At 41.7% G+C, this 19,734-nt stretch overlaps 1 long non-coding RNA gene across 1 annotated transcript; it reads right to left on the reverse strand.

The window, feature by feature from the left end:
* Positions 1-1,855: 1,855 nt before the first annotated feature.
* Positions 1,856-3,522, reverse strand: LOC130291777 (uncharacterized). Its single transcript, XR_008848030.1, has 4 exons — positions 3,403-3,522; positions 2,958-3,084; positions 2,653-2,860; positions 1,856-2,007 (listed from the first exon to the last, which is right to left on the reverse strand). It is a non-coding gene; the product is annotated as an uncharacterized LOC130291777 (long non-coding RNA).
* Between the last annotated feature and the right edge of the window lie 16,212 nt (positions 3,523-19,734).

Below are 19,734 nucleotides of genomic sequence, written 5' to 3' on the forward strand. Positions count from 1 at the left end.
TTTACTATGCAGGGGTGTAATACTGCAGTTTGATTCTGGGGTGTGTATTTTGCATGGGGAGGGTGACACTGAGGTCTATATTATGCAGGGGTAATACTGGGTATGCAATATATAAATGGGGGGGTAATATTGGGTATGTAATATATAAAGGGGGGTAATACTGGTTATGTAATATATAAATGGGGGGTAATATTGGGTATGTAATATATAAAGGGGGTAATACTGGGTATGTAATATATAAAGGGGGGTAATATTGGGTATGTAATATATAAAGGGGGGTAATACTGGGTATGCAATATATAAAGGGGGGTAATACTGGGTATGTAATATATAAAGTGGGGGTAATACTGGGTATGTAATATAAGGGGGGGGGAGGTAATACTGGGTATGTAATATATAAAGGGGGGGCTATGCTGGGTATATAATATATAAAGGTGGGAGGGGTAATACTGGGTATATATTATATAAAGGGAGAGGGGTAATATTGGGTATGTAATATGGGGAGGGTCAGTAGCAATGGTCCTCCCCCACCCTGGTAATGTCAGGCTGTTGCTGCTTGGTTAGTATTTGGCTGAGAGTGAAAATACAGAGAATTCCACACTTTTTTAAAATTATTTATCATTTATGGGAAAAAAAACGCATAGGGTTCCCGTGTTTTTATTTTCAGCAAGATCCCAACCAAGCAGCAACAGCCTGATGTTACCAAGGTGGGCAAGAACCATATTTACTGCCCCCCCCCAGCCTTAATATCGCCAGCCTATTACCACCTAGATCAAGAAGTGCCATTTTTGACGCTCCGGGCCTGTTGGTACCGGCTATTCCCGACACCCCTGGGGTGGTGGGTACCGGGGTAATAATTGGGGGTTAGCGCTAGCTGTTTTTGTGGCTAACGCTAAGCACCGGCTTATTAATGGAATATGTCTATAAGACGGCTTCCATTACTAAGCCTGTAAAGTAAATTTTAAAAAAAACACAACGCATTAATAACGTTTTATTGCAATAAAACACTCCCACACAAGCCCTCGTTAACAATTTTACTATTATTAAACAAAACAAAAAAACGCTGGTCACCGATGTAGGCCACCGAATCCGAAGTAGTCCACAGGATACGCAATTCTGAATTAAGAAGGAAAAAGAAACACGGAAAATAGGTTAGTACATGTATTGTCACCTGCCCACATTTCAGTGAGGACATGCGGGGAGTTATAGTACCAACAGCTTTTAGGTGGGTGGTAGATGCGGGCGGGTGACGGGAGCAGAACCTAACAAAAAGTTGCGCAAAAAGTCGAAACTGCTACCTTCTTAAACTGCTGTCACAGGCAAGTTTGTAGGCCAGGTCTGACCAGGCTTACATTTGTGACTTTTTGAAGGGGGTTTGCGACTTTTTATTTGCCTACTTGTGACTTTCATACTTGATAAATTCACGAACACTGCAAAGGGAAAACTGAAAATTTCTTAGGTAAGGCTTACCCACATGCTTACCCACAAAAGTCACAAAAAAAATTGAGTAGGCGCACGTGCAACTTTTTGTGCGCATTTTGTAAGCAAAAAAAAAACCCTCTATATTCCTTGATAAATCTCCCTCCATGTGTTCCTTATCCCTTCTGCTATTATTACCGCTGTTGCCTGGTGTGAGCCAAGCCTGGCTGTGTATGAAAGTTCTGTGAGACACTGTCACCCCAAAGTTCTGAGAGATCAGGGTTCGCTATATCGGCTCGCTCATCTCTACCCATCTGAAAAAACTATACCAGCATTTCCATTTATAGTATTATTATAAAAGAGAAAATATACTACGAGGATAAATAATTATTATTTCTATAGTTTTTTTTTTTTTTTTTTGGGGGTGGGGGGGGGTGGATAGGGTAGGGTAATTGGGAAAGATGGGGAAAGGGAAAAGTTTAGAAATTCTTTTTATCAGCAGATCATCTAGGGCTCACTAGGCAAAGTCTGCTTTGGCAGATGCGGCAAATGGCTTTATCCATTGGAATTTCTCTAAAACGTCCAACGCTACGAAAAAAGAGAGAAAATTATATTATAGGCAGAATTTGGTGAAGGACACAAGTCAGTACAGGATAGACACAGATTGTAACAACTACAGCAAATCATAACCAATATATAAAAAAACACTACATGAAGCGATCCTGGCACAAAAACATAGAACATGCAGCACTATTAGGGTCCCAGATACCAGTCTATTATGGTAGTAGGTAACAAATAATAACCTAACACTAACAGTATCAGACAGAAGTCACTCCAGAGCTATTCTGCTGCATGTGCATTAAAACATAAAGGGGTTATTTACTAATGTGATCTGACCCTTTTTTTCGGGTTTTACACCCAAGTTGTGGCACCCAAAAAATTCTAAAAACCCAATCAACCATCAGTTTAACTCAGAAAATCCAAAAAAGAAGCATTGCCGTTGGGTCAAAAGGGGCATGTACTCTACAATTTTGAAAGATCCCAACAAATGTACTTATGTGCCTACATAAAATGTGGTGGATTTGGGCTCTTGAAAACCTGACAGGTCAGAGCAGGTGTAAAATAAAAATGCAAACGTAGGGGAAATCACCAAATTAGCAAATACCATGGAAAAAGCCCCAACAAAGAAAACTACACTCCCCTATTAGTAAATCAGGGCCAATAATTACTTACGTTTTATTACAAGCATCACAACGATAGGTGAACGTATAGTTGATGGCGTAGTCATGGCACATTGTCACCTTGGGCAGCCCGGGGTGTATTTGGGTGACTCTATCCGCATGGGCCTGCCAGAGGTCACCATGACCATCAGTTTTGCTGCCATCTATAATCCATGTGGCCGCATGGCACATCTCTTGTGCTAAAATGTCCCTTACTCGGTCTATAAAGAAAAGAAAAGATATGTACAATGAGTATAAAGACATAATACACCCCAATACCAGCCTGTTACTGTACGATGGATGAGATGTGAAACCTACCTGCAGAATCACAGACCTTGTCCGACAGCTCTATTCGGCTATATCGCTCGTCATCAGAAATGCAATAAAAGCACTGGCCTCCTGTGGAAGTCAGTCTCTTATTCCAGGTAATCTTGATTTTAGGAAGCTAAAGAGGATGAAGAAAAGACACATTAAAGTCCATAAAATCATCAGATTCATCAATGATAAACAGTAAAGAGGTAGTCACCCCTTCCCAGAGCCGCCCACATAACTATACGGTGGCTTCCCACCCATCTGAGGGCCTCACTCCACATTCCTGGGCCCCAATAACAAGGCACCCAACTTTTATATGTGGTACAGGAGCTCAGCGCCATTCACTTCAGAGGAGCCAAACTGCAATACCCAACACAATCTGTGGACAGGAGGGGCGCTGTTTTTAAAACATGTATAAAACATGTATAACCCAGATACTGATCATACATACCTTATTGCCGAAGATGGTCTTATTGTAAAAGGCAAAAAGCCTTTCAGCCAGGTCAATTTTAGTATTCTCAAAATCCTTAACATATCGGGATCTTTGTGATGTAATGGAAGCAAGGAAATAAGAATTCCGCTTCTTTCTCTGATGGAATAGAAAGAATGTAAAAAATATTAATATAAAATCTAGAAACATCTATATAGAAAAATCTATACCTATTCCCCTTACATGAAGGCACCCTTATGAATGTTTCCCATCCTCCTATGCCATGTGTAGGGTATGGAGGGTGTGAGGGCTCAGGTATGGTTAGGCCATACATAGGGCTGGTGAAGACATTTACTTGGCTTCCTACAATATTAATATCTTTCCTGTGTATGGAGACACTGGGCCATATTTATTAAGACCTTTATGCAAGTTTTTAGCATAACCGGTGGCAAAAAGTTGAAAATGATAAAATGCTACAAATCTGCACAAAATATTGGGCCTATTCTAGATGTTGTCAAATAAATTACAGTTTACTCTAAAATTCAATAAATAGAAAACCTGAAAATGATGAAGAATTTGGAGCAAATCTTAGATTATAAATTGTAGGAAAAAAAGTTTTTTTTTTTTTTAATAATGCCAAATGTGCCACATTTATTAAAATCTGACACCAATCCCTTTCCCTTCCTCCAGTATTTATGTGCCAATAGATGCCCCAGTCTTATAAATTCGGTCATTGATCCCAACTGACGTCAATCTGCAAACATCATCCAAACCGTCCGCCATTTTCCAAAATGTACTTATTGGCAACCTTCCCCAAATGTATAATAATGACCAATAACAAGTGACCCTCACCTGAGGTAAGTCCTCATCGCCCCCGTCCACTTCTCCTCCTCTCTCACGCTTTCTTTTTGTCATGTTTATCAAAATCGCACAGAACGGTCCTCGCTCTGCCAACTCCTACACACACTCTCAACGTAACATTGGGTGATCGGAGTATTGGTAGTTTTCACCATTGTGACATCACACATGTGACCTCAGAGTGACATTGCAGGTCATGTGACCTCTTCTTTGTAGAGCTGTGACTTTAGTCTCCATTTCATAATATACATATAATTTATACAGGCCCGTGTGTGATATTTGGCGTCATATAAGGTCACATGCACCATCGCAAATGAATTTTTCATGGTTTCAATGTATATAAAAAGAAATATGACGTTTTTTTTTTCCCAACTGATTTTTTTCTGCCGCTCTTATGCAGGTCATGCGTCTCCATGGTAACAGACAACAAACTGTGTAGTCTGCTCCTGCAGTCATATTCCCTTCTATCTGTCCTCTTTATCTGGCTAACCTACCAAACATATTGTATATTAGAACAATGTAGGGGACACATGGAAGTAAATATGAGACTACAGGATTCTAAACAGATTTTTATGTCTGTACCATGGAGACACATAGCACTATCGACACTACAGAAATAATATCAGTAAGATCTATTGTAAAGTTGTTTAATTTTTAGAGGAGGCCATAGCCTTTAAAGGGGTTTCCAATAGCTTAAAATAAAATTCTCACCTAATAAATGCCTCTCTTCTCCAGGGCCGATGCCCCTTTGGTCGTCTGCCGGTCCTTGTATACATGAGGGATGATGGCAGTAAGTATGGTACATGACCGTCACTGAGGAGACTAGATCACTTCTCATTCACCATAAACTGCTTTTCATAGAGGAGATGTCTATATGACCCTATTGTAATAAACATATAATATATGTATTATTGATATTAGTACTAACAAATCTTTATACAAAATTGTCTTTTCTTTCATGTTATTACAGCATAGCAGGACGCAATTCAGATCCTCCCAAGACAAGAAACAAAATCATTATGTGGTCACATACTGAGGATGTTACTATGTAACCATTATAATATGGACAGAATCTATAATCATGTGTTATAGATAAGAAGAAGCAGCACTCCAATGGATAAAGTATCATGTGATATATAATATAGATGAGAAGAAGCAGCACTCCAATGGATAAAGTATAATGTGATATATAATATAGATAAGAAGAAGCAGCACTCCAATGGATAAAGTATAATGTGATATAATATAGATAAGAAGAAGCAGCACTCCAATGGATAAAGTATAATGTGATATAATATAGATGAGAAGAAGCAGCACTCCAATGGATACAGTATAATGTGATATAATATAGATGAGAAGAAGAAGCACTCCAATGGATACAGTATAATGTGATATAATATAGATGAGAAGAAGCAGTACTCCAATGGATAAAGTATAATGTGATATATAATATAGATGAGAAGAAGCAGCACTCCAATGGATACAGTATATTGTGATATAATATAGATGAGAAGAAGCAGTACTCCAATGGATAAAGTATAATGTGATATATAATATAGATAAGAAGAAGCAGCACTCCAATGGATAAAGTATCATGTGATATAATATAGATGAGAGGAAGCAGCACTCCAATGGATATAGTATAATGTGATATATAATATAGATGAGAAGAAGCAGCACTCCAATGGATATAGTATAATGTGATATATAATATAGATGAGAAGAAGCAGCACTCCAATGGATAAAGTATAATGTGATATATATAATATAGATGAGAAGAAGCAGCACTCCAATGGATAAAGTATAATGTGATATATAATATAGATAAGAAGAAGCAGCACTCCAATGGATATAGTATAATGTGATATATAATATAGATAAGAAGAAGCAGCACTCCAATGGATATAGTATAATGTGATATATAATATAGATAAGAAGAAGCAGCACTCCAATGGATAAAGTATAATGTGATATATAATACAGATGAGAAGAGGAGGAGGCGCTACAATGTTGTCATGTGACAATAAGGAAATACATGTAAGATTTCTCTGTATCCATAGGATAACTGCTTCTTCTTCTCTACAATAGAGGAATCATTGGAGTCGGGGTCCTTGCAGTGTTTGAGCCCATACACTTTATACAGTGGCATCTACTGTACTGATCTGTTCTCTCCCATGACTGTCATATTATATATTCACAAATATTGATATAAATATTGTTACAAAGTTTCCTTAATACTTAGAATGGAAATAAAAACTGACGAAATTCCTCCTCTTCTCTTCTCCTTAGTTCTTGGCATCTCTAGGATTGTGTCTATAAGACAATATAGGACAATGATTATATTCCTGCAGTCCCTCCTCTCTATATACCGCACAGTTCCAGTGTTTGGAGCTTATGAATCCAATCTCCTTCCCTCCTGAGGAGGATCCTGCTCCCATCACCGCTCATCATATCTCTTCTATTATTTGGGATTTTACTGGAGAGATGGAGTGATTTGTATTACAAATATGATGTAGGTCAACAAGGAGAGATTGTTTACACTGGTGTAAAACTATGCACAAAAACATAAAAAAAATCAGAAGACCCTTGGAGGAATTCCTGCCCACATTGAGGATAAGTATATGAAGTCAGAGAGGGTCCCCCACCGGCCCCCTAAGTAGTAACCTGGGCAGGAGCTATACTTACCTAGTCCCGTCTGCGACGCTGTAATCCCCCCCCCCCCCCCACGCTTGATTGACAGCCTAGGCACAGCACCTATCTGCTTAGGGAGCAGGGTGCTAACTAGAGGTGTCAATCATGAGGGAGGGGCATCATTAACCCCTTAAAGGGGTACTCCGGTGAAAAACTTTTTTCTTTTAAATCAACTGGTGGCAGAAAGTTAAACATATTTGTAAATTACTTCTATTAAAAAATCTTAATCCTTCCAGTACTTATTATCTGCTGAATGCTACAGAGGAAATTCCTTTCTTTTTGGAACACTGATGACATCACGAGCACAGTGCTCTCTGCTGACATCTCTGTCCATTTTAGCAACCATACATAGCAGATGTATGCTAAGGGCAGCATGGTGGCTCAGTGGTTAGCACTGCTGCCTTGCAGTGCTGGGGACTTGGGTTCAAATCCCACTAAGAACAACAATAAATAAAGCGTTGTTATTATTATTATAATAACGTCAGCAGAGAGAACTGTGCTCGTGATGTCATCAGAGAGCATTCCAAAAAGAAAAGAATTTCCTCTGTAGTATTCCGCAGCTAATAAGTACAGGAAGGATTAAGATTTTTTAATAGAAGTAATTTACAAATATGCTTATCTTTCTGCCACCAGTTGATTTAAAAGAAAAAAGGTTTTCACCGGAGTACCCCTTTAAGGACTGAGCCCTTTTTCACCTTATGGACTGAGCCCTTTTTTGCAATTCTGACCACTGTCATTTTATGTATTAATAACTCTGGGATGCTTTTACCGATTATTCTGATTCCGAGAATATTTTTTCGTGACATATTCTACTTTAACACAGTGGTAAATTTTTGTCGTTACTTGCATCCATTCTTGGTGAAAAATCATCAAATTTCGTGAAAATTTGGAAAATTTTGCATTTTTCTAACTTTGAAACTCTCTGCTTGTAAGGATAATGGATATTCCCAATAAATTATATATTCATTCACATATGCAATATGTCTACTTTATATTTGCATCATAAAGTTGACATGTTTTTACTTTTGGAAGACTTCAGAGGGCTTCAAAGTTCAGAAGCAATTTTCCCATTTTTCACAAAATTTTCAAAAACAGAATTTTTCAGAGACCAGTTCAGTTTTGAAGTGGATTTGAGGAGTCTTTATATTAGAAATACCGCATAAATGACCCCCTAATAAAACTGCAACCCCCAAAGTATTCAAAATGACATTCAGAAAGTGTGTTAATCCTTTAGGTTTTTCTCAGGAATAGCAGCAGTGTGAAGGAGAAAATTCGAAATCTTAATTTTTTACACTCGCATGTTCTTGGAGACCCAGTTTTTTAAATTTTATAAGGGGTAAAAGGAGAAAAAAACCAATTTCTCTCGAGTAAGGAAATACCTCATAAGTGGATGTCAAGTGCTCTGTGGGTTCAGAAGGGAAGGAGAGACAATGGGATTTTAGAGAGTGAGTTTTTCTGAAATGGCTTTTGGGGGGCATGTCACATTTAGGAAGCCCCTTTGGTGCCAGAACAGCAAAAAAATAAGGCATACTATTTTGGAAACTACACCTCCCAAGGAACGTAACAAGGGGTCTGCTGAGCCTTAAAACCACACAGGTGTTTTACGAATTTTCGTTAAAGTTGGATTTGTAAATGAATTAATTTTTTTTCACTAAAATGCTGGTTTTCCACGAAATTTTAGTTTTTTTTACAAGAGGTTACAGGAGAAAATGCACCCCCAAAATTTGTAACCCCATCTCTTCTGAGTTTGGAAATACCCCATGTATGGAGGTCAAGTGCACTGCGGGTGCACTACAATGCTCAGAAGAGAAGAAGTCACATTTGGCTTTTAGAAAGCAAATTTTGCTGAATTGATTTTTGGGGGGCATATCTCATTTAGGAAGCCACTATGGTGCCAGAACAGAAAAAAAAATCCACATAGCATACTATTTTGGAAACTTAACCCCTCAAGGAATGTAACAAGTGAGCCTTAACACCCCACAGGTGCTTGACAAATTTTCACTTAAGTTGGATGTGAAAAGGATAATTTTAATTTTTTTTTCACAAAAATGCTGGTGTTACCACAAATTTTTCATTTTCACAAGGGGTAATTGGAGAAAAAGCCTCCTAAAATTTGTAACCCCATTTCTTCTGAATATGGAAATACCCCATATGAGGATGTAAAGTGCTCTGTGGGCGAACTACAATGCTCAGAAGAGAAAGAGCGCCATTGAGCTTTTGGTGAGAGAATTTGGTTGGAATAGAAGTGGGAGGCCATGTGCATCTACAAAGCCCCCCGTGGTGCCAGAACAGTGGACCCCCTTCGTGACCCCATTTTGTAAACTACACCCCTCACAGAATTTAATAAGGGGTGCAGTGAACATTTACACTCCATTGGCGTTTGACAGATCTTTGGAACAGTGGGCTGTGCAAATGAAAAAAATGTTTTCATTTTCACAGACCACTGTTCCAAAAATCTGCCAGACACCTGCCAGACACTGCAGAATTATTAAATTCTGTGGGGGGGTGTAGTTTCCAAAATGGGGTCACATGTGGGGGGGTCCCATGTTCTGGCACCATGGGGGGCTTTCTAAACACAGATGGCCTTCAACTTCGGACACATTCTCTTGCCAAAAGCCCAATGGCTCTCCTTCTCTTCTGAGCATTGTAGTTCGCCCGCAGAGCACTTTATATCCACATATGGGGTATGTTCTTACTTGTAATTTTGGGGGGCTTTTTTCCTATTCTCCTTTGTGAAAATGAAAAATGTAGGGTAACACCAGCATTTTCACATAAAACTTTAACGAAAATTCGTCAAACACCTGTGGGGTGTTAAGGCTCACTATACCCCTTGTTATATTCCGGGACGGGTTTATTTTCCATAATGGGGTCACATCTGGGCATTTATTGTTTTGCGTTTATGTCAGAACCGCTGTAAAATCCGCCTCCCCTGTGCAAATCACCAATTTAGGCCTCAAATGTACATAGTGTGCTCTCACTTCTGAGCCATGTTGTGCACCCGCAGAGCATTTTACACCCTCATATGTGGTAGTTCTGTACTCTTTTTGGGGGTCTTTTTTTCCTTTTACCGATTGTGAAAATTAAAAGTATGGGGCAACAACAGCATGTTAGTGTAAAAATTATTTGTTTTTTACACTAACATGCTGGTGTAGACCCCAACATTACCTTTTCATAAGGGGCAAAAGGAGAAAAATCCCCCCAAAATTTGTAGCGCAATTTCTCCAGAGAATGGAGATACCCCATATGTGGCCCTAAACTGTTTCCTTGAAATACGACAGGGCTCCGAAGGGTGAGAGCGCCATGCGCATTTGAGGCCTAAATTGGGGTTTGAATCCGCCACAAAAATACCCTACGGCAGTGTTTCCCAAACAGGGTGTCTCCAGCTGTAGCAAAACTCCCAGCATGCCTTGACAGTCAGTGTCTGTCCCGCAATACTGTGAGTTGTTGTTTTTCAACAGCTGGAGGCATCGTTTTGGAAACAGTGCCGTACAAGACTTTTTTTTATGGGGGGGGGGGGGGGGGACTGTGTAGGGGTATATGTGTATGTAGTATTTTACTTTTTCTTTTGTGTCGGTGTAGTGTAGTGTAGTGTTTTTAGGATACATTCACATGGGCGGGTTTACATTGAGTTTCTCACTGGGAGTTTGAACTGCAGCGGAAAATTTCCCGCATCTCAAACTTGCAGCAGAAAACTAGTTTTGAACCCACCGGTGTGAATGTACCCTGTACATTCACATGGGGGGCAAACCTCCAGCTGTTGCAAAACTACAACGCCCAGTATGTACTGACAGGCCATACACGCTGGGAGCTATAGTTATGCAACAGCTGGAGGCACATTGGTTGTGAAACACTGAGAGTTTGTTATTTAAAGGAGTACTCCAATGGTAACCTATTAGGGGGGAAATGAAGCATGAATCAAAGTTATATAACATTGTTATGTACTCACGTTGTCCATGTTGGCTTCTTCCCGGACTTCTCCTCGCTTTTCCATCTGGCCGGAAGCTGGGTCCTCTGATGACGCTCGACCGCGTCTTCCTCATGATCCGGCGCCATCTTCGCCCGGTGACTCATCGCTCCCATGAGTCACTGCGGGCTGTGCCGTCCTCCCAGCCCGGAGTTGGCTACTCCCCCATTTATTAATTTATTAATTTATTCTGCGTATGCGCAGTACTACGTAAATAGCGTAGGGGTAACGCTAGGCTCCTATCGCTGCCTATGTTAGCCCTACGCTATTTGCGTAGTGCTGCGCCTGTGCAGTACTACGTTAGCCGCGTGCGAGGTTCGTACTCTGAGAGCTGACAGGGACGGGGAACATAGCCAAGCTCGGCATTCTTGTGACACCGCTAGTGGGCACAGGGACCCCGCTAAAGGTGATGGTAGCGCTCGTGGGAGGCATTCATGTGACACCGCTAGTGGGCACAGGGACCCCGCTAGCGGTGATGGTAGCGATGGGAGGCATTCTTGTGACACCGCTAGTGCAGTGTTTCCCAACCAAGGTGCCTGCAGCTGTTGCGAAACTACAACTCCCGGCATGCCCGGACAGCCTTCGGCTGACCGGGCATGCTGGGAGTTGTAGTTTTGCAACAGCTGGAGGCACCCTGGTTGGGAAACACTGCGCTAGTGGGCACATGGATCCCGCTAGCGGTGATGGTAGCGATGGGAGGCATTCTTGTGACATGGGAGGCATACATGTGATGAGAGTGAAGAGGGCTGATGAGCTCGGAGGGGGAGGATGGGAGGAGATAACTACAAGGGAAGGAGCTGTGGGCGTCACTTTATTATAATTTATTATAATTTCCTGGGGGGGAGAGGAGGGGGAGAGAGCAGCAGCTAACAGGAAGCTGGCGCAGGGAGTCATGGGAAATGCAGTCTTTATGACATGGCTGCTTACTGCTACAGGTGGCAATTACAGTGGTCCCTCAACATACGATGGTAATTTGTTCCAAACGAGCCATCGTTTGTCGAATCCATCGTATGTTGAGGGATTCGTGCAATGTAAAGTATAGGAAGCTGTACTCACCTCTCCGAGCCGCTCCCGATGGTGATCCTGGGCCTCCGCTGGGCTCTCCGCTGTCTTCTCCGGTCCTCCACTGTCTTCTCCGTTCCTCTTCTGTCTTCTCCGGTCCTCTGCTGTCTTCTCCGGTCCTCCGCTGGGCTCTCCGCTGTCTTCTCCGGTCCTCCGCTGTCTTCTCCAGTCCTCTTCTGTCTTCCGCAAGGCCTTACTGGGCCTGCGTAGCGACGTCATTACACCACTGCGTACGCCATTCCTATTGGATGACGTGCGCAGCAGCGTATTGACGTCATCGGAGAGGGCCGAGAAGACACCGGAAGACCAGCGCTGGACCCGGAGGGCACCCCGGAGCATCGTGGAGGGGTAAGTAATACTTACCGCACCACACGGAGAACATTAAGCTGCTATCCGGCAGCAGCTTAAGTATTTGGCGCTGCCGGATAGCACTTAATGCGATGGCCCCAACATAAAAAAGCATCGTATGTCGATGCTGACATCGACATGCGATGGCCTCTGAGAGGACATCGTATGTCGATTTCATCATATGTCGGGGCCATCATAGGTCGGGGGGTCACTGTACAAGAGAATGGCTGGGCCAAATTTGACAAATAAGGTATCGTTGGAAAGGTCTTTGAAAGAGGTATCAGATGAGTTAAACTTTTTTTTTAAGTACCAGCGCTCCGGAGTACTCCTTTAACTCAGTGTTTCGCAACCAGTGTTCCTCCAGCTGTTGCAAAACTAGAACTCCCAGCATGTTCAGTCTCTCAGTGCATGCTGGGAGTTGTATTTTTGCAGCAGCTGGAGGCACACTGGTTGCAAAACACTGAGTTAGGTAACAAACTTGGTTTCACAACCAATGTGTCTCCAGCTGTTGCAAAACTTCAACAATCCGCATGCATTGACAGTGGAAGGTCATGCTGAGAGTTGTAGTTTTGCAACAGCTGGAGGTACACTGCTACAACTCCCAGCATGCCCTTTGGTAGTCTGTGCATGCTGGGAGTTGTTGTTATGCAACAGCTGGATGCACACTTTTTCATAGAAAAAATGTGCCTCCAGCTGTTGCATAACTACAACCCACAGCATGCACAGACTACCAAAGAGCATTCTGGGAGTTGTAGTTGGAACTCCAGCAGTTGCATAACTACAACTCCCAGCATGCCCTTTGGCTTTGCATGCCGAGAGTTATTAGTAAGCAACAGTAGGAAGTGAACAGGCCTCTCCTCATGCTGTATCCTGCCGTCAGGACCGCCCCCGCTGCTGCCACTCATCCTGCTGCTCCTGTCGCCGCCACCACACCAGAGGGGACCCCCGCCGGACCAGGGCAAGGTAGGAGACCCCCACCGGCCATGATCGCCGCCCCGATCACCGCCCAGCAGGGTCGTGATTGGTCGGTCATTCCAACCGATCAATCAGGTGATTGTGAGGCGGCACCCGTGCCACCTCACTCCTGCTGGATAAGGGTGAATGGGGCTGTCTCGGACAGCCCCATTCACCCTTTTTTCCGGGTCACCGGGTCACCGAGACCCGATTGACCCGGAATAGCCGCAAATCGCCGGTCTGAATTGCATATTCAGATATCAGCAGTAGTGTTGAGCGGCATAGGCCATATTCGAATTCGCGAATATTCGCGAATATATGGACGAATATTCGTCATATATTCGCGAATATTCGCATATTCGTAATATTCTCGTTTTATTTTCGCATATGCGAACATTCGCATATGCGAAAATGAACATATGCGAAAATTAACATATACAAAATTAGCATACGCGAAACTTCGCATATGCGAACATTCGCCTATGCTAATTTTCGTATATGCGAATTTTCGCACGCCTGTCTCACACAGTAGTATTAGAGCTTTCTTTACACCACACAAGCTGGAAGCAGAGAGGGGTGATCACTGTGATGTGTACTGTGAAGAAAAAAAACAAAAAAAAACGAATATTCGTAATTACGAATATATAGCGCTATATTCGCGAAATTCGCGAATTCGCGAATATGCGATATTCGCGAATAATATTCGAATTGCGAATATTCGCGAGCAACACTAATCAGCAGTCACCCTGGTCACCCATATGCCCTCAGTCCTTAAGGACTTTGAAACAGGGGCGTATGGATACGCCCGGCGTCCTTAAGGGGTTAAGGCACCCAGTGCCAGAGGCAGCAAAACAACCCAAAACATCACTGACCTCCACCATATTTCACTGTAGGTACTGTGTTCTTTTCTTTGTAGGCCTCATTCTATTTTCGGTAAACAGTAGAATGATGGGCTTTACCAAAAAGCTCTATCTTGGTCTCATCTGTCCACAAGACATTTTCCCAGAAGGATTTTATCTTACTCAAGTTCATTTTGGCAAAATGTAGTCTTGCTTGTTTATGTCTCTGTGTCAGCAGTGGGGATCTCCTGTGTCTCCTGCCATATCGTTTCATTTAAATGTTGACAGATAGATCGCGCTGGCACTGATGCTCCCTGAGCCTGCAGGACAGCTTGAATATCTTTGGAAATTGTTTGGGGCTGCTTATCCACCAACCGGACTATCCTGTGTTGACACCTTTCATAAATTTTTCTCTTCTGTCCACACCCAGGGAGATTAGCTACAGTGCCATGTGTTGCAAACTTCTTGATAATGTTGCGCACTGTGGACAAAGGCAAATCTAGATCTCTGGAGATGGACTTGTTACCTTGAGATTGTTGATATTTTTCCACAATTTTGGTTCTCAAGTTCTAACAGTTCTCTTCTCCTCTTTCTATTGTCCATGCTTAGTGTGGCACACAGACACACAATGCAAAGACCAAGTGAACTTCTCTCCTTTTTATCTGCTTTCAGGTGTGCTTTTTATATTGCCCACACCTGTTCCTTTCCCTAGGAGAGTTTTAGAGAAGCATCACATGCTTATTTTTCCACAATTTTGAAAGGATGCCAATAATTTTGTCCAGCCCATTTTTGGAGTTTGGTGACATTATGTCCAATTTGCTTTTTGGTTTAGTTCCAATACACACAAAGGGAATAAACATGTGTGTAGCAAAACATGTGTTACTGCAATCCTTTTCTGTGAGAAATACTTCATTTTCTTGAAAATTTCAGGGGTGACAACATTTTCGGCCATGACTGTATATATACATGTACAGGGCTCAAGTCTTGCAGGAATGCGAGGGAACTAAGTTCCTGCAAATTTTCCACAGCAGGAACACCATTCCCATTAGCTGGAGTCCTGCAGGACTTGAATATAGTAATTGAATAAATTTAGACATTGAGAGCACAGAGCATTTTATAACTGAAGGTAAGCTTAGGTACTCTGAAAATCTTTTTTCGTAGACTTGCATGGGACACAGCCCATTTGAGCCTTTAAGGGGTACTCCACCTAAATACACTGCTCAAAAAATAAAGGGAAAACTTAAACACACAATATAACTCCAAGTCAATGACACTTCTGTGAAATCACACTGTCCACTCAGGAAGAACACTGATTGACAATCAATTTCACATGCTGTTGTGCACATGGAACAGACAACAGGTGGACATTATAGGCAATTAGCATGACACCCCCAATAAAGGAGTGGTTCTGCAGGAGGTGACCACAGACCACTTCTCAGTTCCTTTGCTTCCTGGCTGATGTTTAGGTCACTTTTGAATGCTGGCGGTGCTTTCACTCTAGTGGTAGCATGAGACGGAGTCTACAACCCACACAAGATGCTAAGGTAGTGCAACTCATCCAGGATGGCCCATCAATGCGAGCTGTGACAAGAAGGTTTGTTGTGTCTGTCAGCGTAGTGTCCAGAGCATGGAGGCGCTACCAGGAGACAGGCCAGAACATCAGGAGACATGGAGGAGGCCATAGGAGAGCAACAACCCAGCAGCAGGAATGCTACCTCCGCCTTTGTGCAAGGAGGAGCAGGAGGAGCACTGCCAGAGCCCAGCAAAATGACCTCCAGCAGGCCACAAATGTGCATGTGTCCACTCAAGCAGTCAGAAACAGACTCCATGAGGGTGGTATGAGGGCCCGACATCCACAGGTGGGGGTTGTGCTTACAGCCCAACACCATGCAGGACATTTGTTATTTGCCAGAGAACACCAAGATTGGCAAATTCGCCACTAACGCCCTGTGCTCTTCACAGATGAAAGCAGGTTCACACTGAGCACATGTGACAGACTTGACTGAGTCTGGAGATGCCGCAGAGAACGTTCTGCTGCCTGCAACATCCTCCAGCATGACCGGTTTGGCCATGGGTCAGTAATGGTGTGTGGTGGCATTTCATTGGGGGGCCGCACAGCCCTCCATGTGCTTGCCAGAGGTAGCCTGACTGCCATTAGGTACCGAGATGAGATCCTCAGACCCTTTGTGAGACCATATGCTGGTGCGGTTGGCCCTGGGTTCCTTCTAATGAAAGACAATGCTAGACCTCATGTGGCTGTAGTGTCAGCACTTCCTGTAAGAGGAAGGCATTGATGCTATGGACTGGCCCATCCGTTCCCCAGACCTGAATCCGATTGAGCACATCTGGGACATCATGTCTCCCTCCATCCACCACAGACTGTCCAGGAGTTGGTGGATGCTTTAGTCCAGGTCTGGGAGGACATCCCTCAGGAGACCATCCTCCACCTCATCAGGAGCATGCCCAGGTGTTGTAGGGAGGTCATACAGGCAAGTGGAGGCCACACACACTACTGAGCCTCATTGTGACTTGTTTTAAGGACATTACATCAAAGTTGGATCAGCCTGTAGTGTGGTTTTCCACTTTGATTTTGAGTGTGACTCCATATCCAGACCTCCATGGGTTGATTTCCATTGATAATTTTTGTGTGATTTTGTTGTCAGCACATTCAACTATGTAAAGACGAAAGTATTTCATATGATTAGTTCATTTAGATCTAGGATGTATTATCTTAGTGTTCCCTTTATTTTTTTGAGCAGTGTACATTTTTTATTTTCTATTTTTCCATCTCATTTTCTAAGAGCCATAATTCTTTTTTTTTCCATCTTCAGACCCTTATGAGGCCTTGTTTTTTGTGTGACCAATTGTCAAATGAAAGTTGTAATGACACTTTTTATTTTACCATAAAATGTTCAGTGTAAACAAAAATATATTACTTTGTGGGTAAATTGAAAAGAAAACTGCAATTTAGCAAATTTTTTATATATTTTTTTTATTACATACTATACATTTTTATGACCATATTGGGGATTATTCCTAGTAATCACTCAATTGCTAATACTTTTTGGTGTCATGCATTGATCAGTACTACTTTCTACTTCTCTGTCTGCTCGAAGGCAGTAAAATAATATTTTCTCATGTTGCTTATTGATCTTCACCCAAAGAAACCTTACACTGTGCTCCCTTTATTCGTGTGTTTAGCTTATTATAAACACTTCCCTCTTCAACTTCATCTAATCCTTTAACATATTATTGGGTTTGATCATGTCCCTTCCTACCCTCCAGACTATACACATTTAGTTCTTTAATTTATTCCTGATATGTTTTACGCTTTTATGCTCTATGCATTCCTCTGTAATAGTTTCCCCCGGCCAAGCACACTGTGCCTAATCCTGAAAATCTCCAGCACTACACAGAAGCCGATGCCGCTATTCCCAGCTTTGCCTTGCTTCCAATTGCCGATATGTGTGGGGTCGCCCAGTAAAAGCAGGGAATTTTTCTGACTTTAGCCAGAAATCTTTCTGCTTCTGTGGGAGTAAGAGCTATAGAGGTAAGTATTGTTGGTATCTATTTATTTATCTATTTATTTATGAATATTTTATTATTTGTATTACATTGTTTTTTTTTTTCATAAATAGGAAAAAGACCAGACTATTTCAGGAACTAAAGAAAATATTTTTGATTATTATTATTATTTAATAAAATGGTCAATCGGGGACTTATAGAATTAACATTTGAATAAAGTTTCAGACTCTTTAATAGTGTTGGTCAGGTACTGGAAAAATCAAAAAGAAGAAACCCTGGAAACATAACCTTTATTGATACTTGTTAAAGACCGTACAATAGGATTTCTATAGTGACTCAATAAAAATATAAATACATCCAAAGCTGGCCATTATGTCAGACAGAGGTGTCACAGAGTATCACTTGTGACTGACTACAATATGACCAGATTAAAAATCCACTTGTTACACACATATATATATATATATATATATATATATATATATATATATACAGTACATATATATATATACAGTATATATATATATGTACATATATTTAATTAATATGTTAGTAGTGTTCTGACATAATACACAACCAAGATATACATCAATATTATATCCAACATTATTAACATTGCCTGTAACAAAGAACAACTAAAAAAGACACATTCCCATAGCAAAATGTTGATCCATCAGCGACTGTTCACAATAGACATGCTGCATGTGCAAACTCCATATAAAGACCTGTTACACTGTATATATGTAATTCAAAACCAAGGTTGACTAGAATACCACAAGGATAACCAGATGAGATGCAAAAATTAGAGGTAAAGCATTGAAACTCTAGAATTGGTCTTTCTATGATGAATTTAAGGAACAAAAGTGTCAATACTCTATATGATGAACAATGACAGCCAAAGTACCCATATTATCTCATAGACAGATGTCCGATGTAAATTGAATGTAATTTAATAGTGTTGGCTGTATGTTGTCTTGATCCATATCTTCCTGCTCAGAACGTCTGTGATGAGACCTTGAATGGAATGACTCTGACCTCAAAACACTATCAGCGTATGTAAATACCTGTTGATAAATAGCTTTCCCAAAAGTTGCTGGGAGTTTGAGTCCTGGATAACAGTGAAAAAGTCAGGTGACTGATAAATGACTAGACTCATAATTCAGAACCAAGTCCATCCAGAGAGAGGGAGGCAGAGGCCATTAGAAGCATGCAGAGATGTCTATTCCCTTGCCCAGGGAATCTGTTAAATGTAAAAGAAACTAATTCTGTCAGAACTGAACTCATGTATGCCCTGGAGCGTTACGTTACTTTGAATCGAGCACAGGAGCGGCACTCATGCCTATCACAGTGTTTAAAGGATTAATGATCCATCCCAGCAAGCTCAAGGGGCTCATTGGACCCCCGCAATGTGGTCGGGAGGTCTGATAAGCTAACATGGTGGTAGAGGCTCCTTGCCTGCCTCTGTCCGCCTGCACAGCTCTCCGGTGATGCTGCCTGGAAGAGCTAGCAACAGCCTAGCATTGGGAGCCACACATACAATGGGAGGTGGGAGACAAGCTACAAGCCCCACTCTGGTTGGTTCATTTATAGCAGGCCTCACAGGTGAAGCCTTAATGCTACCCAATAAGATAAAAGGGTGCATTAGCATAAGCCTTGATAATTTGCAAATCTTTTTAACTTCCTGGCACCAGTTGATTTACAAAAAAAAGTACCCCTTTAAACTTGCTTGGGTTTAATAGATAGATAAATAGATGAATAGATAGATATCCTACCAATCATAAAGCTAAATGTATATAGATAGACAACTAAACCAAATGATAGATATGAGACAGTGAGATAGACATGTAGAAGTATAAAAAGAAATATATTGAACAGCAGACATGAAGAAAGAGAAACAGATATATGCATCAATATGTAGAGATACAAGTGGAGATATTTCTGTGGCAGCCCTGAGGTAGCAAAATCATACAGTAGGAAAAAAGGTCTGTGGGCTAGCTGGGCTTCCACAGGACGCTGTCATGTTTCTTTGACTGGCACAGTGAAGAGGGCTTTGCACTACACATGATGGTACTTGTAGTTCCCCAGAGCACATACTGTATATTCCTGTTGGTG

The sequence above is a fragment of the Hyla sarda genome, chromosome 9 (genome assembly GCF_029499605.1).
Source record: "Hyla sarda isolate aHylSar1 chromosome 9, aHylSar1.hap1, whole genome shotgun sequence".
Taxonomy (NCBI): domain Eukaryota; kingdom Metazoa; phylum Chordata; class Amphibia; order Anura; family Hylidae; genus Hyla; species Hyla sarda.